Genomic DNA, 27,647 nt, shown 5'->3' on the forward strand with positions numbered 1-27,647 from the left:
TTAAAGAGCTGAAAGAATATAACTATCAAACCAGAGTATTATTCCACAAAAGAAATATTCTTTGAGAACATAGGAAAGTAGAGACATTTTCAGACAAACAATGAAAATCTTTCATCTCTACACCCATACTGAAGAAATACTACATGGAATTTTTGGGCAGAATTAAAATTAGTTTAGGGCTTCCCTGGTGGTGCGGTGGTTGAGAGTCTGCCTGCCAGTGCAGGGGACACGGGTTTGAGCCCTGGTCTGGCAGGATCCCACGTGCCGCGGAGTGGCTGGGCCCGTGAGCCACAGCTACTGAGCCTGCGCGTCTGGAGCCTGTGCTCCGCAACAGGAGAGGTCGCGATGGTGAGAGGCCCGCGCACCGCGATGAAGAGTGGCCCCCGCTTGCCGCAACTAGAGAAAGCCTGCGCACAGAAACGAAGACCCAACACAGCCAAAAATAAATAAATAAATAAATAAAATTAGTTTAGATGGAAACACAGTAAATCAGTCAGAAATGAAGAGCATGAGATTGAATAGAGCATGAATTGATAGATACATAGGGAGATCTAAATTAAAACTGACTGCTTAATGTAATAATAAATTAGTAATAATAATATTTGTATTTTTTTAAACCACACAAATGCAGAATTAAAAGTCATAATAAAATAGTATAAAAATTAAGGAGAGTAAATGCCATAAGGCCATTACATTGACTAGAAAGTGGTAAAGTATGAATTTAATATGAAATCCAGTAAGGCATGGATACATATCATAGCTTCTAATACAACAATGAAAAGAATAATGATACAATTCAACAATAAAAAAGATAACCCATTAGAAAATGAGCAATGTACTTGAGTGGACATTTCTCCAAAGAAGACATACAAATAACTAGTGATCACATGAAAAGATGCTGAACATCACTAATCATTGTGGAAATGTAAATCAAAACCATAATTATATACCACTTCATACCCATTAGAATGGCTATTATCAAAAAAGCAGAACTAACAAGTGTTGATGAGGATGTGAAGAAATTGAAATCTTGTATATTGCTGGTAGGAATGTAAGATGGTGCAGATGCTGTGAAAAATGGTATGGTCGTTCCTCTAGAAATTAAACATAATTGTGTCATGTAACATATCTGTTCCATTTCTGGGTATATATCCAAAAGAATTGAAAGCAGAGACTTACAGATATTTGTACACTCATGTTCATAATAACATTATTAAGAATAGTCAAAAGGTGGCTGCAACTCGTGTCCATTGATGGATGAATGGATAAACAAAATGTGATGTATAAATACAATGAAATATTATTCAGCCTTAAAAAGGAAGGGAATTCTCACATGTACTACAACATGGATGAACCTTGATGACATTATATTGATACTAAGTGAGATAAGCCAGTCACTTATGTGAAGTACCTAAGGTAGTCAAATTTATACAGATAAAAAGTTGAATGGTGGTTGTCAGGAACCGGGTGGAAGAGGGAATGAGGAATTATTGTTTAATGAGTATGAAATTTCATTTTGGGAAGATAAAAAAGTTCTGGAAATGGATACTTGTAATGGTTGTACAACATTGTGAATATAATTAATGCCACTGAAATGTATGCTTAAAAATGGTAAGTTTTATGTCATGTATATTTTACCACAATAAAAAAAAGAACCTTAACAACAATAAAAATAATAATAGAATGTATTACTAGCAAGCTAATAGAGGATGAGAAGTGGAAAAATAAAAATACTTTATCCAGAAAGGGCAAGAAATAAAAAAAGAAGAAACAATGAACTGATGGGACAAATTAGAAAACAAATAGTAAGCTGGTAGAGATACATCTAAGTTTAATAGATAATATTAATCATAAAAATTGGATTAAAAAATGAAACAACTATACATTTTGTTGGTTTGCAGCATTGGGAGTTCCTGGGTAAAATCTGAAACTGGTCCTCTTGCAGGGAGGCAAGGAGAAACTGAAGAAAGAGGCAGGCTTCTCCAGATTGGTAGGTGGCAGCTTTAATAAGCAAAGGAACTGTGAGTCTTGCCCTGGGTGGCCACAAGATGAGTAGATCTCTGCACCGGCCCACCAGAATCTTAAAAGATTAAATAGGGGCCTTGACTGGGTTCAGTAGTGTACACAGTCCAGATGGTCTCAACAACACCTTGCTCTCTCAAGGTTGCATCCTTGGAACACTCCTAGTGTGGGAACTGTGGGTGGAATGTACATTCAAAGGACAGGGGAGAGGGTGAGGAGCCTCGAATTGCCAGGGTCCAGCTCACAGATCAACCAGAGGCCATGACCTCTCAAATACCTCCTCCAACAATGTTGCTTGCATAAGCTGCATCTTTAATGTAAGGATATAGAATAGTTGAAAGAAAGAGGGAGGAAGAGGTGAATACTACAAATAGTAACCAATGCAAAGCTGTAAAACTATATTAATATCAAATATTTAAGGAAATGATTATTAATAGAGATATTCAACAGAAAGGATACAAGGCCTAAATTTGTACACCATTAATTCTATATTCTCAAAACTGATAAAAAGGGACAGAGAGACAAATTCACAGTCATAATTTGATATTTATATATAACTTATTCAGTGAATAATAGGTGAAGGAGACAAAAATTCAGTGTGGGTATTAAAATTTTAACTACATAAACAACATTAAACAACTTGATGTTGTATATATACATTATATGTAATATATATAATATGTAATATATGTAATTCTCTCTACACACACACACGCACATGTGTGCACACGCACACACAAACGCTGCACTCAAACAACTGCAAAATTCATTCTTTTCAAGTGTACATAGAACATTTAGCAAAATAGGTCATCACATGCTGGACCACAAAGCAAGTCCTAACAAATTTCAAAGAATTTGAAAATGAAATCATAACAAGTATGTTCTGACAAAAATGCAATTAACCTGGAAATTAAAAACAAGTAATAAATATAGAAAGATAACTAGTAAAATCCCCAAACTTTGACTATTAAACAATGCATTTGTAAATCATCCATGTGCCAGAGAAGAAATTACATGGAAATCAGAACATATTTTGAGCTAAAATATAATAATAATATTACATAAAAATCTTTTTGAATGCTACTACAGCTGTGCTTAGAGAATAAATTAGTAGATATGCAATAATAAGAGAAGAAAATCTGAAAAATTAACACTATAAACTTCCATGTGAAGAAGCTGAAAAAATGAGTCAAATAAAATAGAAGCAAGGAAATAATGAAAAGTAAAAGCAGAAATCAATAAAACAGAAAACAAATTGTTAGGGAAAATAAACAAAGACAAAAATTTGATTGTTTGAAAATACTATTAAAATTGATAACCTAATAAAACTGTTCTTGATTTAAAAATAAAAGAGATAGTGCAACTTATTAAAGAAATAAAGGTTATATCTATATTTGATAGATATGGAAAATTTATTAAGCTTATAATTATATTAAATGAACCAATATCTTGAAAACCACAACTTACTTAAAGTGACACAAGAAAGAAAATTAAAGACAAGTTGTTCTATATCTTTTATTAAATTGAATTCACAGTTTAAACTTCCACTAAGAAAACTCAAAGTCCAAAGGACTTTGAATTCTCCCAAAAATTTAGGGAAGCAATATCATCATTATTACAAAAACCTTTGGGAATAGAAATAGAGAGGATATTTCCCAAAACTTCTTAAGAGCAAGCATAATTTGATACCAAAACAAGGCATGAACATTTCAAGTAAGGAAATTTGTAAGCAAATTTATTTAAAGAATATAGACAGAAAAATCTGAAATGAAATATCAGCAAAATTAATGCAGTAATGCATAAAGTAGTGTTTATTCTAGTAAGGCAAGTGGTGTAACGTCTGTAAATCAATCAATATAACTTACTGCATTAATAAGATAAAGGAGGAAATCACGGGGTCATCTGATTAGATGTAAAAAAATATTGATTAAATCATTGTCTACTTTTTAAAAAATCTATTGGCAAACTGGGGAAATAATGAGAAATTTAATTAAACTGATAAGGGGAGTTGTATCAGTTTGTTATTGCAGACTAAAAATCATCTCAAAACTCCATGACTAAAATTCATATATATTTTTTGCTCTTGATTCTGTTGGTTGGCCAATTTAGGATGGGTTTGAAATTAACAAATAGAAAATGAAATACTCAAACAATATCTTTTAAAATAGCATCAAACATAGCAAATACATAGGAATAAATCATAAGAAAGATGTGGAAAACCTCTACACTGAAATTACAAAACAAACATTACTGAAAGAAAGGAAAAAGAACAAGTAAAGGCAATAATGTACTATGTTTATGGATTGGAAGACTCATTGTTTAAAGACATTGACTATCAACTACATGCTCCTCAAATGGTACATACAACATAATACCAATCAAAATCTCTGCAAGGGTGTGTGTGTGTGTTTATTAAAAATGAATGTAGAAATTCAAAGAGTAAAGAGTAGCAAAGACAAGCCTGAAGAAGAACAAACACGAGTACTTAAACTACCAGATATTATGCTTTATTATAAAACTACAGTAAAACTGTGTGGCATTGACACAATCGGATAAATAGTCCAGAGAGACCCCAAAAAGAGTCCAGAATGATACATGCATGTAAAAAAAATCACACCATTTATAACAAAAGTGCCACTGAAATGCAATGAAGAAAGGTTCATATTTTCAGTATATGATACTGGGTAAACTGGGTATCTCTATGGAAAACAAAATGAACCTTCACATTTTCAGTAGATGATGCTGGGTCAGTTGAATATCCAAATAGAAGAAAAATTGAATTAAACTTTTTCTCACATCTCACACCATATATAAAAATTAATTCCAGATGGACTGAAGATTCCAGATGGATTGAAGATCTAAATGAGAAAGGTAAATTATTCAAACCTCCCTCCAAAATTGGAGAGTATTTTCATGGCTACAACATAAGCGAGTTGCTTTATAAATTTGATTGTGAGAAGTAAGCATGTATACCGGACTTTCTGATCCCATTTATATAGGGTTTCAAAAAAATAAAAATAAAACCAATCAATGATGCTGGAAGTCACAGTTGTGGTTACCTTGGTGGTTTAATTACTATGAATTTGTACCAGGAGTCTTCTGGAGTGCTGGTTATGTTTATAATACCATTTACAATAGTATCAAAAAGAATCAGGTACCTATGAATAAATCAAAGATGTGAAAAACTTCTATACAGACACTTAAAATACAAAAAATTATTGAGAGAAATGAAAAAATGCATAACAAGACATTTTCATGAGCTGGAAGACCCATTGTAAATATGCCTACTATATTCTCAAAATAATAAAGGCAAAGCTATCACAATCAAGGCCTATTTTGTTACATTTCAATATCAAAGTATGTACGATATGTTTCAATAAAAAAATTAGCACAATAAAGGAAATAGGACATAAAATGAATTGTAATTACCTACAAGAAAGGAAAAAGAAGAAGGAAAAAGAAATATGTTGTAGCTGCTGCGTACTCTTGTTTTTTCACGTTTAGAAGATGAGGATGTATGACTATCTAGATATGGTGCTAATACATTCCATTCCTCGTGTCAAATTTCTCACCTTCTCAAATTGCAACAGTGTATACATTTTGGACCTTTATACCTGTGATATTCTGGGAAATGGCCTTACTATTCCTCAGTAATATTTTACAAGTGAACTTGATGTGGAAAGGATCACTGTCCTGAAATACATTTGTTCCATAGTAGAACCTTTGGCAGTCTTCTCAGTGACTATGGAACACAGTGAGATGCGTGTGTATAAATATTCTGAGGCCCATTATAATGCACTTCACTATCACGTGAGATGCAACATAAAGGAAAGTCAGACTGAAAGTGCTGTGTTATTCAACTGTTTCCTTTACAATCAAAATCTGTGTCTCAGCATAGCCTACATCAGGTCCATATGTAAAGAATTCATGAATGTGATATTATTTAAACAAAATAAAAGACATCCTATTTATACAACAATTTAATAATTTTATTGTAATTCTGCACAATATTTTATGGAACTATTGAACAGAAGATTTGTGAATCTTTAGAAATAAATTAATTCACCTTCTATTGGACAAAATTGCCTATGGTTTTCTAAGTATTCTTTTAACACCTCTAGAGATGTGAAGTTCGTTATCTTATGGGGCAGTTTATTAAATTTTTATAGACTTATATTAAGTTATTAGAAGACTCATACTAATCTAAAACCTGTTTTCCTGTAACTTGTATTTATCGTTTTTAAATCTTCCCTGGGGTGCCACATAGAATAAAAGTTTAATTTCAGGCAAAGCCGTGTATATTTTTAGATTGTTTACAATGTTTTTTTTCTTCTAGATAAATTCAGATGCAAAACAATCGAGTATATTATGAACTAGGCAACATATTGTATTCAATGAACATTTCTGAAACATATATTTTGATTTTTCATAGATTGCTAATTAATTTATACTTTAGATATTCTTGTTTTTAAAGAAGAGCCAGTTGCCCTTTTTTTTTTTTTTTTTTTTTTTTATGGCTGTGTTGGGTCTTCGTTTCTGTGCGAGGGCTTTCTCTAGTTACGGCAAGTGGGGGCCACTCTTCATCGCGGTGCGCGGGCCTCTCACTATCGCGGCCTCTCTTGTTGCAGAGCACAAGCTCTAGACACACAGGCTCAGTAATTGTGGCTCACGGGCCTAATCGCTCCGTGGCATGTAGGATCTTCCCAGACCAGGGCTCGAACCCATGTCCCCTGCATTGGCAGGCAGACTCTCAACCACTGTGCCACCTGGGAAGCCCGCTCTTTAGATATTCTTTAAGCTTGTCTTCTCCATCCAAAAGTATGACATCATCATTAAGTCATTTACTAAAGTGAGAAATTCTTGAATCCTCTCTCCCTCTAACCCTGTACATCTAAGCCATCTCCAAATACTATAGGCTGTACTTAAATGGTCTGCCTGAGTCTACTTTTAACCCCTATAGTCCATTCTTCACACAGAACTAGTAATCTTTTCTAAATTATAAAATCATGATATTTCATAGTGGGCAGCCTGCTAAGATAGCCCACAATGATCTCCATCTCCTGATATTCATGCCATTGTACCATTCCCTCTCCTGAGGGTTGGTTGGACATATTGACATCTAATGAATAGAATATGGCAAAAGAAATGGGATGTCACTTCTGAGCTTAGGTTACAGAAGACTGTGACTTCTATCTTGTTTGCTCTCTCTCTCTCTCTCTGGCTCTTCTCAATTACACCTCCTAATGAAGCAATCTGCCCTGCTGTGAATTGCCTTATGGAGAGGCCCATGGGGAAGGGAAGCAAGGGTGGCCTCCAGTTAACAGCCAGTAAGGAGCTGAGGCTCTCAGTTCAATAGTCTACATGAAACCGAATTCTGCCAACAATCACATAAGTGAACTTGGAAGTTGATCTTTCCCCAGTCGATCCTTGAGATGCCTGTATTCCCAGCCAACACTTTGATTGTAGCCTCATGAGAGACCCTGAGCCAGAGGTCCCAGGTAAACTGTGCCTGGACTCCTGAAACTATAGAAATTGTGAGATGATAAATGTTGTTTGAGCCTCTAAATTTTGGGGTATTTGTTAGACAGAAATAGATAACTAACACATACTCCTTTGTTAAAACCCTTCAATCATTTTCAATACAAAAATCCCTCTGGCTAACAATGCAATCAACAGCCTACTGCCTACTTCTTTACTCTCCCCTTGTGCTTCTCTGCTGTTGACAGAGCTCCAGCTTCTGGAGCAAGTGAAGCTCTTGTCGACTTGAAGCTTTTGTTCATGCTGATCTCTCTGCTGTCATGTTCTCATGTCCTCTCTTCTCATGGCTGGCTTCTTGTCATCCTTTTGACTTTCTTGAGCCTGTATCTAATAAAGCTCTTCCCTAACTCCTAGTTAGATACCTTAACCCTAGATTATGTTCAGAGCACTTTTCTTAACTCATATAATTTCAATTATTGAGCTGCTACTTAAAAAAATCTGCCTCTCTTACTGGTCTGGTTATGCCAGGGTTCCAACCTGGACCCCAGGGATTCCCACTGTATCACACTGCCAACCACGTTGAACTGTCCTGGTTTGTAACATTCTATAAGTTAATTCATTTGTTATCAAAATTTCTTTGTAGCTTTAGAGGATGCAATCTAAATTTTTAAAAAGTTCAAATAGTATTTATAAGAAAGAGTAATAAGGAATTACAACAAAGAGCAAGACAAAATCGATGTCAGGAGCTAGCCATTTAATTTTCATTATAGAGCCTTAGTTCTGCTTATATGCTATTCTTAGTGTAGTTTTATTTTTATTCCTTCAATTTTACTTTGTGAAGAAACAATTTAGGATTTAATTTTTTTGTAACATGAAATGTGCATTACAATTACAATTTAAATGTGCCTCAAAAGATTGAATTGGATTCTTGGCTGATAAAAGAACACAGCATATTTTTCTCCTTTCACCAGCCATTGTGTCCAGCCTGAAGGACACTTGAAATTATTTCAAATACATTGGCATGAATGGTTTTATTTCAAAATCTTCATAGTCATGTATTAAAAAGAGAATTGTCTGGGATGAATGACTATTGAGAAAAACAGATCAGGCAGTAGTCATATTTCAGGATTATATTACTGCCTTTTCTTTAACAGTTGTGAAGACTCCACAGACTGAGTAAACGTCAATCCCAAAACAGTAAAAACTGAGAATCTGGAAGGCTTTAATGTAGCACTCACAGAAATCCCTACAAGTAGAGCCATGCATTAGTCCTCATTTCAATGAAACTATTTCATAGCATTCAAGATGAGAGTCTATTACTTAGTTTTTACCATATTGGGTACCCAACAGCCCAGTATCACTCTCAGTGTGACTTATTAACATGAATCAGGCTAGAAAATGAATTCATTCTCAGTTGGTCAACTTTATTTGCTCGATTTATTGAATGGTTCCCCAATCTACAAAGAAGGACAGTCAGCCCTTTCTTCCCTTTGAAAATATCCCAGCTTCCCTTTCTTTTTCCTCTCCTGCTTGCCTCAGGGACATTTCATGCTTAACAGCCTTGGATTGATTTCTGTGCCCATTGGTGCTTCCATTTGCCATCTGTTAGTTGAAGTATTTATATATTTAGAAACACAGGAAAGAGAGAACGTGAGAAACTGAAGACGTTTGAATAGGCAGGACAGGGCAGCTATCAAACTCTTTGTATGAACCGTTACTGATCCGTAATATGTGGATAGTTGGAATAAGATATGAGATTTCAAGAGTATTGAATTCCTAGATATTAAAGCACTGAAGCAAAGGAAAAAATAGGGTTTTGATAGCATTGGTTATAAGAATGTGTAAAGAGTGTTAATATATACTGGTATTTTTAAAAGTAGAGAATTAGAAAAAACAACTTTACTCATAATCTTCAAAGACTTTTTAACTTGTCAAGGATGTTATTATTGGAGGAGGGAAAATGTAGACATTAAACTTGACTGAAAAAAATTATAACCCTTTTTGGCATCTTGATCAGTTTATTGCTGCCTTGAGATCAAAGGGAGCTCTTTAATGGGGTACAAAAACTCTCATATACTGAGGAAAGGCAATGAGGTTAACTTGGCAAAAATGTTGTGATTTAATTGTGTAAATGCTTTTGTAATTTGTAAATTGTGTTAATTAACCCTTTTTAAAAGGGGATTGAAAAACAAGCATCTTAAAATAGTGTGAAAATTTTTCTCTCAAAGAGAATAACTTATAGAATATTTTGTTCCATAAATTGCTCTCTGAGCTTTTAACACACACACACACACACACACACACACACACACACGCACATTTGAACAACCAATGAAAAGCATTACTCATTTGTTTATGTGTCTGGACTTCTTGGCGTTCTCTCTCCCTTCTCCTCCTCTCACTGCTTCATATGTTTTTCCTTATTTTCTGCACTTCCCCTTTGGTTCTTCTGTGACTCTGTGTACCGCCTTATGGTGGAGCCTGGCCAATGTCAACCATCGTTCCCATGATGTTTACTACCTCAATTAAATCAGGCTGCAAATGGAATGTGCTTCCAAGATTTCTCTTCCCACAGCAGTCGCTGCTCCCACAAAGGATGCATTTGCCTAACATGTCAACATCTGTAAAATCTGTAGCAGTTGCAGCTTATGATCCACAGTCAAAGCCCTGACATCAGCAATGCATGAGGCAACAAAGAGGAAGGAACTCAGGACACCAGAAACAATACCCAACTCACCCCTGTGACCCCTATAGGAATTTAGGAAAGATTTTCCTTTTCTTAATGATTGATCTTCATAAGAGAAGGATCATAACAGAATTATGGGAATTTAGAGCCATAGGGACCTTTGAGATCAAATGATTAATGTGCCCAATACCTTACTTTAGAGATGAGAACCTAGATAACCAGGACAAAAAAGACCTCTAAACTTGATGACTTTTAATTACCTGGAATTTTTATATAGATAGAGTTTGAAATTTGAATTAGACTTTTTTTTAACTAAACCATTATACTTACAACCTGGAAATATTACATGTGGGGTGTGTGTGTGTGTATGTGTGTGTGTGTGTACATTCATGAATATTTTTGATAATATCAATTTTAAAAACCCTTTTTTATCTACTATAAAACAGGATCAGAATTGTTCTATGATTTTTGTAGGCCTGATGCTATATAATAATGAATAGGTAATTCATTTAATAAAATTCACATCTAACTATACAAAATTGTAAAAGTCATGCTGTAGCTGTTAGTTGACATAAATTAATGTTGTAGAGTTATTTAATGGTATGTTTATGGATTTTGGTTTTGCACTTTTCTTAAATATTTTTAAGTCAATGAATATCCCCGACTCCAGTCTCAAACATTCTTACATGTCTTTGGAAAACTAGGGGGTCTCAGACAATGTGACTATATTGCCTAGTAAATAAAATAGTCCTGAGTTGATGTGTAGGTAAGAGATTTGAACCAAGAAAAAGAATTGTGTTCATGTTTGCCACTGACTAGATATACAGCCTTTGGCAAGTCCCTTTTCCTATCTGGCATCATTTGAAAAATTATGTGATTAGGCCAGTTATGTTTACGTTAGTTCCAGCTCTAGGAACTATTATGAACTCAAAATTTAAATCAAGGAAAGGAGGTGAAACATCAGTCAAGCAATAAATGTTGTTGAACTGGAGTGGAGTTAAAGTGGTCATCAAAATTTACAGGTAATATTCACTCCCTGAAATAAAAGTATTTCTTACTTCTCTCAAAAATAATCTCCATGGGGGTCAAACGTGGAAAGAAATCTACTTTATTAAAGTCTCATTTTTTCATGAACATGCAATTTGCTCAATTTACATGAGACAAAATATTGAATGTGAAGAGAAATTAGGATCCTACAATTTCAACTCTCCATCTTTTTTTGGTTTGTGAGTTTTAAGGACCCGATAAAAACCTTAGAAACTCTCTAAAGAACAGATAGCTTTCATTTTTTTTTTTTGAGATTTTTCTAAGATGATTGATAAATATCTTTACTGGTTAAAATAATTTAAAAGATATACCTTTTTTTGAGCACTTAGGTGGTCATATCATTATTGTTAAGGTAAACTCCTCAATTTTTATCATGTCCTTTAAGTCACTGCATGCCCTGGTCCAGTTATGCCTCTCCAGGTCTCTCCCCTGATTGTTCTCCCTGCTGACTACCTTTCCTAGTGCTGGGAATACTCGATGTTACACTCTGTCTCAGGTACATATATATATATTAGGTTGGCCAAAAAATTCATCCAGGTTTTTCCATAAAATGGTGTGGAAAAACCTGAACAAACTTTAAAAACTATATTTAAACCCAAACTTAAAAAAACTAGATTTAAGGTATATATGTGTATGTATATATATATATATATATATATATATATATATATATATATACACATATATACCTTAAATCTAGTGTTTTTTAAAAAATCAAAATAAAAATGTGCATAGTGTCTAAAGTCAAATTGTTCTCTAGGGTTTATAACTTAAGTTCTGAATGTTATGAGAAAAAATAAGAATGTCTCTGCTGCAAACTTGATTCCCATTCCCCAAATGTGGTCACTTTCCAATCCTTTAGCTACTTCTTCTAATACTGTCCTACTGTCCATGTTTTATCTAACATGCTTATATGCTATTCCTTGAGTTTTCATAAGAGAGTATTACTGACTTCCCACTTTGAGAAATGGTTCTCATAAACCCACTCTGTCCTCCAAACACACACATCTATCCCCACCCCTCATCTTATCACAATGATATCATAATTTGAAAAGTCCAAAATTAGTGATTATAATGTATGCTTATACAAATGTGATTTTCAGGTGAGTCATGGTTATATTTTCTTTCTTTATTATATTTTCTTTAATTTTCTTGATTTTTAAACTTTGTCTGGTTTTGCATGTGACTGCCAGTAATTTAGTCCCAAATTACTGTACTAGAAGTTCAAATCTCCAAATAATGTGTTCAAAAATATCCAAGTCTTCTGAGGACTTCCCTGGTGGTCCAGTGGTGAAGACTTCACCTTCCAATGCAGGGGTGCAGGTCTGATCCCTGGTCAGGGGGCTAAAATCCCACATACCTCTTTGCCAAAAAACCAAAACATAAAACAGAAACAATATTGTAACAAATTCAATAGAGACTTTAAAACAAAGCAAAACAAAACAAAAATATCTGAGTCTTTAAAAAAAAATACTTTTAATTTAAAGATTGGTCTTCTGGAGGCTACTGTCTTCCTGCACCAACCTATATGGTGTGCACTTGGGCCCATTGGACAATTGTCACATGGAGTTTGCCTTTACGTAGTCCTAGAGCTACCCTATTCCTTTCTTTTCTTTGTTGGATCCTCTGCTTCTTGGATTCTAAGTCTTCCTCTTCTAAGTTTCCTTCCTTGACTACTGGAATATATACTCTTAGACTCATGAAAAGTGTGAATAGGGAAGGGAGTTAATTCTCTTTTTTGAGATCTTGTTTTTCCATAATTGTCTTTGTTGTACCTCCATTCTTTATTGAGAGTTAAACTGGCTAGATCATTCTAGATTAGAAGTAATTTTCTCTTAAATCTTCATCTTTAAATCTTCCTTTCAGATGTTTATTTCTACTATCATATTTTTAATTTTCAGAATTATTTCTTGTTGTTGCTACATGTTTCCATGATTTTCATGGCCTCCTCTTCTTATTCTAAGGATCTTTCTGTGGAACTCAATAACAATTTTTTTTCTTGAAAGTTCTTTTCCGCTCTATGCATTGTTTCTGTTTCTTAAAAAAACTTAAACTCATATTTAAGGGTGAGGGTGCCACAATATGACTGGAAACTGTGCCCACTGATGGATTTCCCTGTCGGAAAGTCTGGATTGGCTGTTTTGCTAGGTGATGTATTTCTCCAGGAAGGAATCATCTCATTTCCTTGCTAAAAGTTATAACCCTGGTTGCTCATTTGGGGAGCTGTTTGTAAAGAGATCTAGTGTGGTCTTGCCTTTCAAGGTGCAGAGTTTCATTTTATTTAATGGTTCTCAGTATGTTACCCTACTTTCAACTATGACTAGTGTCCATGAGTCCAAAATTTCTCTGGTCTCTATAATGTAAATATCTAATTTTTGACAGGGCTGGGCAATGTCAAATTACTAGAACCAGAGTGTAGAACAATGGTTTCAGGGGCTAGTGGGTGGTGGAAATGGGGAAACTTTGGTCAAAGGGGGCAAACTTTCAGTTATAAGATATATTCTGGGCCTCTAATGTATAGCATGGTGAATATGGTTAATAATACTGTATTGCATATTTGAAATTTGCTAAAAGAGTAGATATTAAGCGTTCTTACCCCTCACACACACATGCAAAGAAGTGACTATGTGAAATGATGAATGTGTTAATTAACTTGATTATGGTAATAATTTCACCATGTATACTAGTACGAAATTATCATGTTGTATACCCTAAAGATATACCACTTTTATTTGTAAATTATACCTCAATAAAACTGGAAAAAACTTAAAAATAAAACAGAAGGTTTATTGCACACTCATACTAAATCATCAATGAGAATGAAACCATTCTCACTCAGAGTCCCTGACTCTGCCATCTACAGCATTGCTGGTTGTGGTAGGAAAAAAGCAAACATCTACTGGATCTTATTTATAAGTCACTTCCACCCATTTACACTGGCCACAGCTTGTCATGTATGACCACTCCCATCTTTAAGGTGGCAGGCAATTGATCCCCTTCCTCAGACCACCTAGAAATAGATGTAAACCTGACATTAGTGGCCACTCGTCATGCCTAGGGTCTGATGGATTCCTCTTAACCAGAGTTGAGAACAGACTGCCATATAGAAGGCAGGTAACTCTTGTGTATACTGGCCTCAAAATCCAATCCAACACTCCCCAAACACTACCCTCAAACACTACACTATGTGTGCCTGTCGTTGTCAGAGAGAAACCAGAAACCACACTGAGAAGGGGATTCTGGGAAAAGCAGTCCCAGTCTTTTTCTCTGTGATGCATAGGAAACAGAGCAGCTGGAGGTTGAAGCCTTGTTGTCCATAGACAATCTGAGCACATTCAGAAAGTTAGGTAACTCCCTTAAGGTTCAAACAACAAATGCAAACCAACTCTTTATGGGACCAATGTCCCGTGACTCCAAGTTCAATATAATTTTCATCATCATGGTGTGTCCCAGACTTTATACAATTATAATTTGTATCCTACCTTTGAGAGAACTTGTCCTGGTATTTATACCATTCTTTAAACAACGTATTTTCAGCTTGGAGGCATTTATTTTAAAAGAAAATCTATGCATAAGAAAAGTGGAAATTTATGAAGAACCATGGTCCTAGACAGGAAAAGCTGTTCCCAGAATTAGAAAGCAGAATCTAGGTATACCAAAGCAGGACAGAGCTATGTCCCTGGTCCCAAGGGACGGAGAGGATATGCAAGTAGAACTTGAGAATAAACAGGTAAAGAGCAGACAGACATGGGGTTCCCGCAATCCTGCAAGAAAGGAAAGAGCTTGAAGAATGAGAAAGAAAGTTCTGCCAGGGATGAGAATGGAAATGAATGACTGAAATTTGGAATTGAGGGTCTGAGGCAGTTATGGGCCTGTGAGAAAGAGAGTCAGAGTCTGAGGAAGGAGCATTGTTGGTGAAAAGATATATCCTGAGGAGGGGGAATAGAGGTGGGATTAAGGGAGAGGATTGCCTAGAGGCATGGGGCTGGAAGTTCAAATTACCATGGACAATGGTTTAGAGAAAGGTGGTTAAGGAGGAGTGAAGAGTGTATATTGTATGAGTCTTAGGTTGAGTTTAGGGGAGGGAGGCAGAAGTGCTGCTCAGGAGAAGGGTAAGGAATGCCTTTGTGACTGGGGTGGGGCAGTGGGAGCTGCGGGAACCAAGGATGCTGACATGGGCTGGAAAGAAAGTCATGCATCATATCAAAGGAGTCATGGGTTGTGAGACCCTGCTGAAGTAGGCCCCTCTGCTTTTCTGAGATAGGCCTTTGAATGAACCATCTTCTGTTAGAATTGGGCAAAGGAAACTGGCATGAATACCATGTTTCCTCTTTTATTTTGTCTTAATGATCCATGGTTCTCTTCCAAATCAACCTCCAGGCAAGGCAATAAACAGTGTAGAGAAAATGTCTTTTGATATATATTAATTTAATAACATGTGCTTCCTGATACAAAGGGAAATATCCTTTAGCATTTTTGTGGTTGCAGTAAATACATGGGGAAAATATTGAGGAGGTTCTAAATTGCCCACATTTTTTCATTTTTGTTTTTAGATTTTGCTTCATAATTTAAACAGATGAAAACAATCAAGAGCTTACATAGTGGGATGTAAATATGTCATAAATTAGTCAATTTATTTGATGCAAAATATTTTCAGAGTTTTTCCAATAAGTAAATGGTAAAGAACTCTTTTGCATTTTTTTAAATAATTATTTATTTATTTATTTATTTATTTTTGGCTGTGTTGGGTCTTCGTTTCTGTGCGAGGGCTTTGTCCAGTTGCGGCAAGCAGGGGCCACTCTTCATCGCGGTGCGCAGGCCTCTCACTATCGCGGCCTCTCTTGTTGCGGAGCACAGGCTCCAGACGCGCAGGCTCAGTAGCTGTGGCTCACGGGCCCAGCTGCTCTGCGGCATGTGGGATCTTCCCAGACCAGGGCTCGAACCCGTGTCCCCTGCATTGGCAGGCAGACTCTCAACCACTGCGCCACCAGGGAAGCCCTCTTTTGCATTTTAAACTAGAGAATCTTGCTCTTGATATCATTGCTTTTTCTTGGGTAGGGGCAGGGGGGATCAGAGGGTCTTTTCTTCCTTTTTCTTTTTTTTTCCAAGAAGAAAGATTGAAATTAGTCCTAAAATCTGTAGTAAAACAGTTTACAAATTTGCTTAGCTTTATAAAGTTTCCAAATACCTAGGCCTTGGGACCCAATGCCTTAAGACATCTTGTTTTATTCTGAAAGGCACCTCCTTTGTTAGAAAGCTTGTCCTTTCAACAAAAGAAAATCACTGGCTGGTAATCTAATCTTTGAAAAAGAATTTGGATTTTCTGGCAACAAAAAAGAGAAAAGCAGTACTGGAAAATAAACTACACTGGAAACTAAAAGCTTGAGAGGAAGGGGAAAAGAACTCCTTAAAAATAGTTACTCCATTGGCTGTTTCATCTGTTAAAATCCTTGGTACTGGGTGAAAGAGCTTGGGTATTGTGGTGTCCTGTCACCAGCTCCAACTAGGGACCAGTCCAGAGTTCCCTAGTGGGAGGAGGCAACCCACAAAAGACAATTTTTTCTTTTAAGGATATTCTTGCTCTTTTACTGACAAAAGAATGAGCTTCTTCCCCCTCTTCCCTCAGACTGCTATACTTTTAGAAGAAATAATGACAGCACAACAACCACATTTTTGATTACTCTGGAATAAAGCACGCTGCATTCTTCCGTTGAATGTAATCATGACGCTAAGAATCTGATTAGACTGTTGTTTTTGCTATTGTCACCGAGTGTCATATTGGTAAACTCTAAAAGCCAGATGTGTCAGGAAGTGACACAGAAAGGACCGGTCCTGCTGACCTTTTAGATATTTCCAAATTCTTTTCAGCATAAAGTTTGGATTTTTCAATCTAATATTTCTTAAATTACATTTTTTCTGTAGTTTCCTTTGAAGTATTGTGTAAGTCTTCTTGGGCTGCTATAACAAAATTCCCACAGAGTAGGTGACAAACAATAGAAATTTATTTTCTCACAGTTCTAGAGGGTAGCAGTGAAAGATTAAGGTTCAGCTGATTCAGTTTCTGGTGAGAGCTCTCTTCCTGGCTTGCAGATGGCTGACATCTTGTTCTGTCCTCATGTACCCTTTTCCTTGTGAGTGAGCGTGAAGAAAGAAAGAGAGAGAGAGAGAAATAGGGAGGGAGAGACTGTTCCTCTTCTCATGAGGCCACCAGTCCTATTGAATTTGGGCCCTCCTACACATATGACTTTAACCTTAATTACTTCATAAAGACCCAATCTCCAAATACGATCACGTTAGGGGTTCCCTCATATGTATGGAATATATATATAACAGATTCTTGTCAATGATGGAAACATGAAAGATGATCTCTTTTTTTTTTAATATTTGATAAGAGTTTATTGCGCATATAAAAACAGTTTGCAAACTAAGAATTTTCAAAAACAAAACTGATATGGAGCTCAGAGGATAAGGATGGCTTATAAAGTGAAAATGAGGAAATACCTTAACCTTTACAATGATTGGTTGCTACAATCTGGGAGTTTCCAGATGGTAGGGGATTGGTTACAAATAATTATTTTATACCATTTTTAGGAAGATGATTTAAGTTTCTATTATTATTATCAAAGACATTTACAAGAAATAACCTATTTTTCACTTATGTTCATGAAGTAAGCTAGATTTAGTTTTGCTTACATCGCTCAGGGAATTGTCAAGTTTGGTCTCCATTTTGTATTGTACTTTAACAGAACAAAAGGAGTAGTATGTTCTCTTAGAAGTATTTCTCTTAAACTTAATAAACAGATAAATTGTCCTTCTTGACTCAAAAAACATTTTTTTAGTGAAATATTTAGGACCAGCCATCTTAAGTCAGTATATTCTTTCCTCTGAGAACTACTGAGGAAACACTGGCAAATCATTTACGTCTAGATCTTTTCCTCACTATTTGTGCAGACCAAAGTCTATCTTTACCAAATCTCATCCTTAGTATTAATTCATGTTACAATTAATTAAAAAATACTCACCTTAATTATTTTCATTTTAGATCTAGATTGTGATTTCCCTAGGGAATTTGTAAACATTTTGATTTCTCAAAAACGTTTACAGTTAAATTTGCTTAGAGGAAGATTGCTTTTGGGAAGTATTTCCACAAGTAGCTAATCCCAGACATTTTATATTGACTCTTTTAACTTTAGATTTCTAGATACAAATTTTCCTGCTTACTGTTGAATTTTAAGGGTACATTTTTTGGGGTCTTTTTGCCTCCTGTAAACCATCTTTACCTACAATTATAGTGGGTTTTTTTGAATTTTATTTTATTTTATTTTTTTTTATACAGCAGGTTCTTATTAGTTATCCATTTTATACATATTAGTGAATATATGTCAATCCCAATCTCCCAATTCATCAGATCTCTTTCTTGATAGCAATGTATTATTATAAAAATATGAAAGTAACTCTAAAGTGAACACTTGAACTTGCATTTTGTAGCCATTGCCAAGTTTAAAATATGCAACAGCTTCCATTTGGGTTACACTTAATATTTTTTCAATAAATTCCAGGTCAAATATTTTGTGTGATACTTACAATGCATTTTTGATAGAAAACCTGTCATTAAGCCTTGGCTGAGGAAACTGGGTCATAGCATAGTGGAAAGACCAGTAAACACACTGTGAAATTAGAAGATCAGGAGAGAAGTTCCAGTGCTTCTCCTGTGGGAGGCTGAATTAGTAGTTTAGGATAAGGGACCTTCTCTCTAAAATGAGAGCATTGTTTTGGATGAAACCTTAAAGTTCCTCCTGGCATTCAAGGTCTGTGTTTCTATGAAACACAAGGAAAATGAAGAGATTTGCTGTCAGCCACACAGAAAATTAATAAAAATTGTGGGTTTAAGACCCTGTTTTCCTGACTTGCAGTTAATGGAAATTTCCAGAAATATTAAAGGTCTAGTGTCAAGTGCCTTACCCTAATTCTCTTGACAACATTGGAGGCTTATGTTTTACTTACTTCAGTGGCTGAAAACACAGAAAGAACATCTCCCTTTCAGGTTTAATAGGAAAACATACCTGCTTTATGTCCTACAGAGAGAGTTGCTCTTTTCCTTAGAAAAAAGAGAAAAAAATGATGACTGCAGATGTTTAAGAGGATGGCTATAAATTCAGTGAGCTATAAACAAGAATTGTGATGGGAATAAAACCCAATGCCCTTATAGGGAAACCCAGACATGCAAAGATTTGTACATGCGCCTTGCATTAGGGTTTGGTTTTTTAAAGAAGCTTGTGGTGGTACTAAGGGCTTGCCTGTAAAATGAGACATGAATGATGTCTGGCAGATCTGAGGCACAAAGAAGGATCTGAGAGCTCTTGTGTTTACACTTGCACAGTGAAGGTTGTAAGCAGATCTTTCTAAACAAGACAGGGCAATTTAGAAGGATTAAGAGATCTGAACTTAGCAGAGTATGTACTACAATTTTCCTCCTTTCTAAAACTTCATGAAATTAAGTTCCCGGTGCTGATAAACCTAGAACAAAGGGATTTTGAAAGTTCCTTTTAAGGAATTTGCTCTCTATGGCATCTCGTTGCTTGTCACTTGAGTTTATAATGTGGCTTCTTTTGTTCCATGAGGCTAATCCGTTTTGGTTATTTTCTGTGTAGTAGCAAATCATTTCAATGAAGTAACTCCCTAAGGCTAGGTAAGAAGGCACACAGATTTTCAGTTTCATTCTGAAGAGAATTGTTTACATATATTCAGAATATAATGGAAAATGCTCTTCAGTTCTTAAGTCATCCTTGTTTTGTCTCCATTCCAAGATAAATTTAGTTTGGGAGAAACTGCAATACAATGCCCAGTCACTTTTGATTTATGTTGGAATAAGAAAAAAACTCAAACACTGGAGTCTTTCTCTTCTGCTGTCCCAGGAGTTCATGTCTGAGGGCTGCTTTTCAGGTGAAATCACATCATGATTTAGTCCTTTGGCTACTGCATTAAACTAACACTCTCAAATTCTCACATTCACCCCATTTTGGGGAGAAATTTCAGCTGTATGGGAAGAGCATATATGTTTTGATACATTAAATTAGCAGTAACCCAGAGAATAGTCATAAGTTCATGACTAAGTTATATATCCAGATGGTTACATCACTGAGTACCTCACATTTATTAAGAATGCTGCTCAAAACATTACTCTGTACAAAGACGTGGGACTGATTAGCAGATTTTTGCTGATAGGAAATTTTACATATAATTATATACATAAATATGTGTTATACATTAACATCATTATATTCATAAAATATACCTGATATGTGAATATAATATTAATTCTATAAAATATTAACCATAAAATTATATTAACCATATGACTTTTATATGCATCTTATTCAATGAAATGTTTTTTGAGCAATTTTATGAATTCAGTACTCTTGTTGGTACTGCTGAAGGTACAAAAGAAGAATAAGATAGCTTCCTAAGTGTTCAGAGACCTTTCCGAAAGTTCTTTATTATTGCGTTTCCTAAAATGGATGCTCAGCTATGTGGATCCAGATAGTACATTTACCTTCTTCCATCAAATCTTTTTGGACCAGATTTCCAGTCTTTTGAGGAAAACCAATTTTCCTTGTTTCAGTGAAAACATCAGCCACATTCCCTGTGGATAGAGAGACTGTTAGGAGATTTATGACTTGTTTTGGTTTGAGGAGAAAGGAAAACCTAATCTTAATAAAATAAATTTTATGGACTATGACGTATCATCAGTATTTTGTACCAATTCTAAGGTAAAGAAAAAGCATTCTGAGATGGTGCTCTGATGACTGATGGCCAACCACGTCATTGACTCTACCTTTTTTGGGCTGTGAAACAACTGGAAGTTATCCCTGCCAGGCAGGCTCTATGAAGTGAGCTGGTGGACCTCCCATCCCACTCCCCGCTGGGAGGGTAGTGACCCCACAAATACTATTCCCAATAGTTTGAGATTGTTCACACACTCCAATTTTCTTCCATATTTAAGGTAAGACACATCACATGATTTTGTCCAAGAAGTATATTCTTACTATGTGGCTCACAATCATCATTTCTATCTTCTTTCTCAAGAAAACAGTTCAATGAAAAAGTGGGTTGGGTGGAGTGTTGGTTAGAAAGAGCAGGAACGGAAACAATAGAATTTTTTTCCTACAAAGCACAGTTTGACACTTTTAAAAAAGAGATCTCCAGTTGGTATATCAGGATCGATCAGTAAATCTTGGAGCTGCATTTGTTAGTTCTTTAGGACAGATACTGCCCTGTGTTTCCACTTTGCCCTGTTCCTCTTGCCAGTCCCAATTCCCCCACCTCCCTCAGGCCCATCATCCTGCAGTTTGCCAGGATTTCTAGAAAATGAGGAATGCAGAGTTGTGTCACCAGTGACTTTAGATCAGCACATTCCATACCACCATGTGTTCCCAATTATCTCCAGGATTTGATTAAACGATTCCAATAGGCCGTAGACTCAATTTTAAGTTAAATCCTAAGATATGATATTATTAGAGTAATGCATTTGATGAACCTGTGGAATTCTCACATATGAATGAATAATATTGTTTTACCAAGTCTACTATGAGATTGTTAGTTTTTACTTAATATGTTTGAATTAATTTTTACATTAATGAAATAACCATTATAACTCTCATTGGGTAAGTTGTTCTATTTTTCTTTTTTTGACTTACAGTGGTTTAACTCTAAACTGATGAGATTTTGCTCATTTGTATAGATTACTTTATGCATTCACAATCACATAGGAAAATAATTTCCATTCATTCATTCAGCAAGCATTTATATCTGTTTTCTAAAGGTTATGCTTTATCAAATTAATACATATGCATGTCAGTCAATAACATGGAGGAGTATGAATCAGAGTATCAGCCTCCTTTCTTCCTGCACCAATTAGAAATTTATTTTCCAATGTGATCTTGATCTCTATACATCTTTTGCTTGGTTTCACCACTTTATCCAAACAAAATCTACCAGTTTCCCGGTATGAATGATACTCACCTTGCATCTCTTCCTCCAGATATTGATAGCTGTATTATTATTTTGTGTTTCTCCAGTGGTTAGCTTTGTAACTACTATAAGCCTCCAGTTCTTTTTTCTGTTAGCTTTCTACATCTCATTTTAAGGTAAGAATATCATTTCCCCTATTCTTTCCTGCATACTGTCTCTCTTCTTCCTCATACCATTATTCTATCACTAAACCTTTATTTTCACACCCTCAAGATTTTTAACATTAATAATCTGTCTAGTAACCAAAATCAATGAATCACCCCAAATTCTTGGTGTGAAAAGATCCAGATTTTTTGACTTGAAGGATAGATTTTATAAGGAGAGTTTGTTGAAAAAGCTATGGGAGAGCTGTGAGTCCCACCTGATTCACAAAACTGAAAGTCTGGGCCTCTACTGCCTAAATGAAGTGTAGTGAGAAAGGTTAGAATAGTCTTGCTCAGAGGGCCTGATGGGTATAAAGCTGGATGACATGGGGCATCAGTGCCTGGTGTTTTCCTGAGAAAGTCAAGGATCCTGTAATAGACTTAGTGGGAAATTGCGCTGTCTTCTGGGAGCAAGGCTAAGGGTAAGTGAGTGTTTTTCATTAATTAAATGTGGTCCACGTGGGAGAACAAGCCAACCCAAAGCAGCTGTCTCTCCTTCTAAAGAGGATCTCCTCCAATAGAGAGTTCTGTGTAGAGTAGACTGCTGTAAAACTAGAGCTGAGATGCAATCAGCACTGCTTATGCCAGAGAATTTATAACTGGATGGGCTCAGCAAAGGAGTTCCAAAGCATTCTCAAAAGTGTCCATGAGATAAAGAGTAAGCTTTAAACTTCTGCCAAGCCTGGAGAGCATGAAGCTTACTTACAACCATACCAGCCAAACAAAGAATTTTCTGACTCCCCCTTTATCCTTGGACCTTCTGATGCTCCAGACCCAAGGATTTCAGGAACAAGACACAGGGAATGAGAAAGAGGTGAGTGAGAAAGAAGACAGAATCCTATCTGCTCACCTTCCTGGATGCAGGTTCACATCTAAAGGTAGCTGCAACTGCTAGGTGGCATTGTTGGGGAGTAAGTCTTATACTGGAAAGAAAATTAACATGGTGATTATTGATACTATGAGCATTCTAATGTCTGGATTAAGATTATACATTGTGACTTAACAATTTAGAGGGGACTTCTGACTTTTATGCCTTGGGAGTATCCAAAGAAGTAATGATATTGTTACTTTGCATCCAATTACAAAAAAATTTTTTCCTCAATTTTTCAAAAGAACAGCAAAAGGAAAAAAAGTAAAATTGCATTTTGAATATATCCCTGAGTTCCCATTTTTAATGTACGAGTTGTAATAAATGCTGTTTAATTCTAGTCCAAGTATTTTCTAGCATTATGTATGGTTCTTTATGGGTATACTATCACAAATCCAGAGTCACTTAAAAAAGAATTTTTTTCAGGTCCAAATCAAATGTCTTCTCCTTTCTTATAGTTCATTAATTGCTCTAAATGATTCAGTATTTTAATTTGCTTCACCTTGAGATTCTACATTTGTGTGCACATTTTTAAACACGTTTTTCAAGGAATTTCTGATTACTTTTCTTTTTTATTATATTATTTGCTTACATCGTATTTTTCTCATACATTCCGTTACAAAGAATCCTGTTTCCCAGATAACGTCATCTCAGAATTTTCTTTTTTCTCCCTGCTCCGATCTGCACTGGTTACTCTTCAGTACAGCTATACTGCTGATGTTTTACGATATCGTTTCATTGCTCTTCTGGTTCAGAGTCACTGGTTTTTCATTCCATGTCTTTCCCTTTTTTGGTTTACTGCCTTATTTGTTGGGATACATTTTCAAGTAACTTATTTGTTGGGAGTAAGCTTTCTGATGATTTGCATGTCTAAAAACGTTTTATTCTACATCACTTTTCATCAGTAGTTTGAGTGGGAAGAACTTATCTACTTGATCAGCCATGATAAATTAGATTATGTTGCTTTAACAAACAGCCCACAAACCTCAGTGATTTAACATAACAAATATATTTTTTACTCAAGCTATGTGTCTAGTGCAGATTGATGTTCCTTATAGTCAGGGTCTGATCCAGTGGAGGCTCCATCTCAACAAACGCTTCCGCAGTTATGAAGGCAGGGATAAGGGAATAGTGGGCATTGGCTCTGAAAAAGGCCATCTGGAAGAAATATGCTGACCTCCATTTGTATTTTACCGGCCCAGAAAGTCACATGACCATACTTAAAGCAGGTAAAAGGGAGCATGACACATCATGCACCTTCCATCTAGAAGTCATATAGTATATGACTTTCACTCATATTTAATTGGTCCAAGTAAATGCCAACAGCACATTGATGTTAAAGAGGGAAGTGAAATCTGACAACATGCCTGGAAGGAGGGGAGAACTGGATTATTTGTGAATAGTCACAGTACTATACATTGCTTAACAATAGATTTCTCTTTGATTTTCAGGGCATTGTTCCATTGCCTTTTAGCATCCAGTGAACTTTTGACTGCCATTTCTTTGCATGTGACTTGTGTACCCTGCCAGGGTAAGACATTAGAATTTTCTTTTTATCTCTGGTGTTATAAAACTTTATGATGGGGAGATTCAGTGTGGATACCTAAAAATTTATTTTACTGGGCATTGAGTAGGACATTTTAAGACTGAAGTTTAGAATCCTTCAATTCTGAATGAATTCTCAGATTATTTCTTCAATAATTTTCTCCCTTCATTTCTTTATTCTCTCATTCTGGAATTTTTACTAATTTACTTTACAGAGAAATAGAGCTTTGAAAATCTTATATGAGGATCAGAAAAATGAAATATAGTAGAAATTCCTATGAGCTTAGGTGAACAGTGAAAAAGAAAACCTCATAGGTAAGAAAGTACCATAAAGGAGTAAATGAGTTATTCAGCACTACCCCTCTTGCTTTTTCAGCAGGTTCTATGATTCCATTGGACATCATCCAAAATCTTTCTCACCAAAATATTTTAACTCTAATTTTTATATAATGGGTATGAAGACTAAATCATTGAAAAACAATGAAAAGATACATTACTCACTATAGTGGAAATTATTGCTTAAGTATATCTATGCTATAAAATAAGAATAATCCATGTCAAATTTTAAACACAAAATATTTATAAGTGTAATATCCAAGAATTATATTAGATTTATTTATTACCTATACCCTGTGTCAATTAAGGATATTTTCAGATTCAAGTAAAGTAAAACCAAGTAAAAATGGCAACAGATGAAAGTAAAAGGATAATTATTATCTGCTTAATAAAAAGTGCAGCGGCAGAAGGTCTAGGATTGTTTTGAAAGTTCAGTCATATCATCTAGGAGCACAGCTCCTTATAGCCTTCCATTTCACCATTTTAGAAGGTTTATTTTTCTAGTGGATGTGGATCACTTATTATAATAGTATTACTTACATAGGTGGTAGCAATTAGGTAACTTAAGAAAAAACGGCTAATGCATTTTCCAGAAGTCAAAATTATAAACTTATGCTAAGGATTTTCATCTTAAACGGAAAAATGGGCTCATTTTGCTGGGCCATGTTTTGTTCAAGACCAACTGAATCTCAACTAAGTACAATGCTCTATAAGTGTCAGGTCTGAGGTGTATGAGGGAAACAGCAATCTTCTTTCCCTCCACCCTCCTAGTCCAGTGACCGTTGTTAGGTCTTCTTTAGGAGTAGTATCATTTATCCCCTTGGGACCCAGCAGTTTGGATAAATGCTAACCCAAAGTTGTCAGATTCTATTCTCAATGTCAGATGACTTGAGAAAGGTTTAGTTTCACTCTGTTCCAGGACTCAATGCCAGGAAGAGGAGCCAAGTACAGTTGGATTGACATGAAGGAAATTATATTCTTGGGGCAATTTAGCAGAAATCAAGGTCCATGGAGCCTGGGATTGAATAAAATGCTAGAGATATGGTGGCAGAAGTTACAGAATGAATTTGCCAAGAAGAAAATAGACCGTCTCTTGTAAAGAATCATGTCTCCCCTTTTGCTTCTGTTTATTTGAAAACCAAATGAACACAATGGTTCTTTTGCCCTTAATTTTAGAAGTAACAGGGATAGACAAAACCAGATCAATAAGCACCACAGCAAGAAGGGATTATTACCAGGTTGAACAAGTGTGTTCTTTATATTTAAAGTGCTGCTTTGTTCTGTTATTGCATTTATAGCCACCCTATCCCAGAAGACATCGTATTTTCACCAGGTACATGCATGGACTTTTTGAGTGGTATTTTGAGAGATTAGTTTATAAATAAAGTCATTTGAGATGCTGGAAGTGTTTTTGTTTTTTTTACATACCTGGAATCTACTTCGGGAAAGAGAGTAGTCAAAGGAGAACTAAGATTAAGGATACTGGGTCTTTTGGCTGCCTCTGTCATAAACCGACTATGTAAATTTTGGCAAGAACACAAGCTCTCTAGACCTCAGTTGTAATGTGATGGCTTTGAACCAGACAGCTCTAAAGTCTTTCCAGCTTCAATAGCCTGTGATGTCAAGACGATGGATGCTCTCAGGCTTCCCTTTGGTACACATCCCATGAGGTAATACAGAAGCACAGGACACTGAACTCTCCTCCTCAGCCTGGCATAAAGCATAGCTTTGGGGGAAGAAAAGAGGTAGTTAGCTTTTACTCTGCCCTGCCCCTCTTACTTCACATGTTATCATTTCATGCTTTAATAACTTCTGCATGAAAGTTCTTAGAATTCCCCTCAGGACTTTGGCTTGACTGTCAAGTGTGGGAATCTAAAATCCAGCTTTCTTTGCTCCTTTTGCTTTTCTTCTTCTTTCCCATAATGGTTTAGATTATCCTATGCTGTCATATTCTGTTTTCTAATTCCTCTTCAGTGTGACAATCCTATTGCATACATTAAACTGCACACAAGAGATATGTAAATACAGATTCCTCAGCTACAGACTTATTCCATCATACCCCAAATGACCTTTTTCCTCAAAACATGAACAAACTGGACTGTGCTTGGAAGAGCTCAACCAAACTGTTTTCCAATATCTCAGCTCAGAGGCCAAGAAATGGGAAGGCCCAACATCTAAGCGTATGCATTGAGATAAATCTCAGAAGACATATAATTAAAATTCTCCAGACCGGGGGTGACTCAGGTCACATGGAAACTCCTGTCATAACACCTTGATATCTGCAGCTCAGTATCACTTAATGGGCTCTTTTTCTTATTCCTCTCTCATTTTGTAGGCTTATCCTAAAGTTCCTGCTGACACACTGTGGCAATAGCTCAAGGTAATCAACGGTTTGTATTCTACATACATTTATTTAGTTTTTAATTTGTAAATTTTAATTAATTTATTTATTTTTATTGAAGTATAGTTGATTTACAATGTTGTGTTAATT

General features: G+C 35.6%; 1 long non-coding RNA gene across 1 annotated transcript in view; it reads left to right on the top strand.

The window, feature by feature from the left end:
• LOC132364926 (uncharacterized) overlaps positions 1 to 27,647 on the top strand; it is a 115,310-nt gene that overhangs the window by 72,308 nt on the left and 15,355 nt on the right. The window contains exons 2-3 of the long non-coding RNA XR_009502960.1: positions 24,727 to 24,806; positions 27,492 to 27,536. This is a non-coding gene — a long non-coding RNA (uncharacterized LOC132364926). The remainder of the gene's footprint in view (positions 1 to 24,726; positions 24,807 to 27,491; positions 27,537 to 27,647) is intronic.

The sequence above is a fragment of the Balaenoptera ricei genome, chromosome 4 (assembly GCF_028023285.1).
Source record: "Balaenoptera ricei isolate mBalRic1 chromosome 4, mBalRic1.hap2, whole genome shotgun sequence".
Classification (NCBI taxonomy): Eukaryota; Metazoa; Chordata; class Mammalia; order Artiodactyla; family Balaenopteridae; genus Balaenoptera; species Balaenoptera ricei.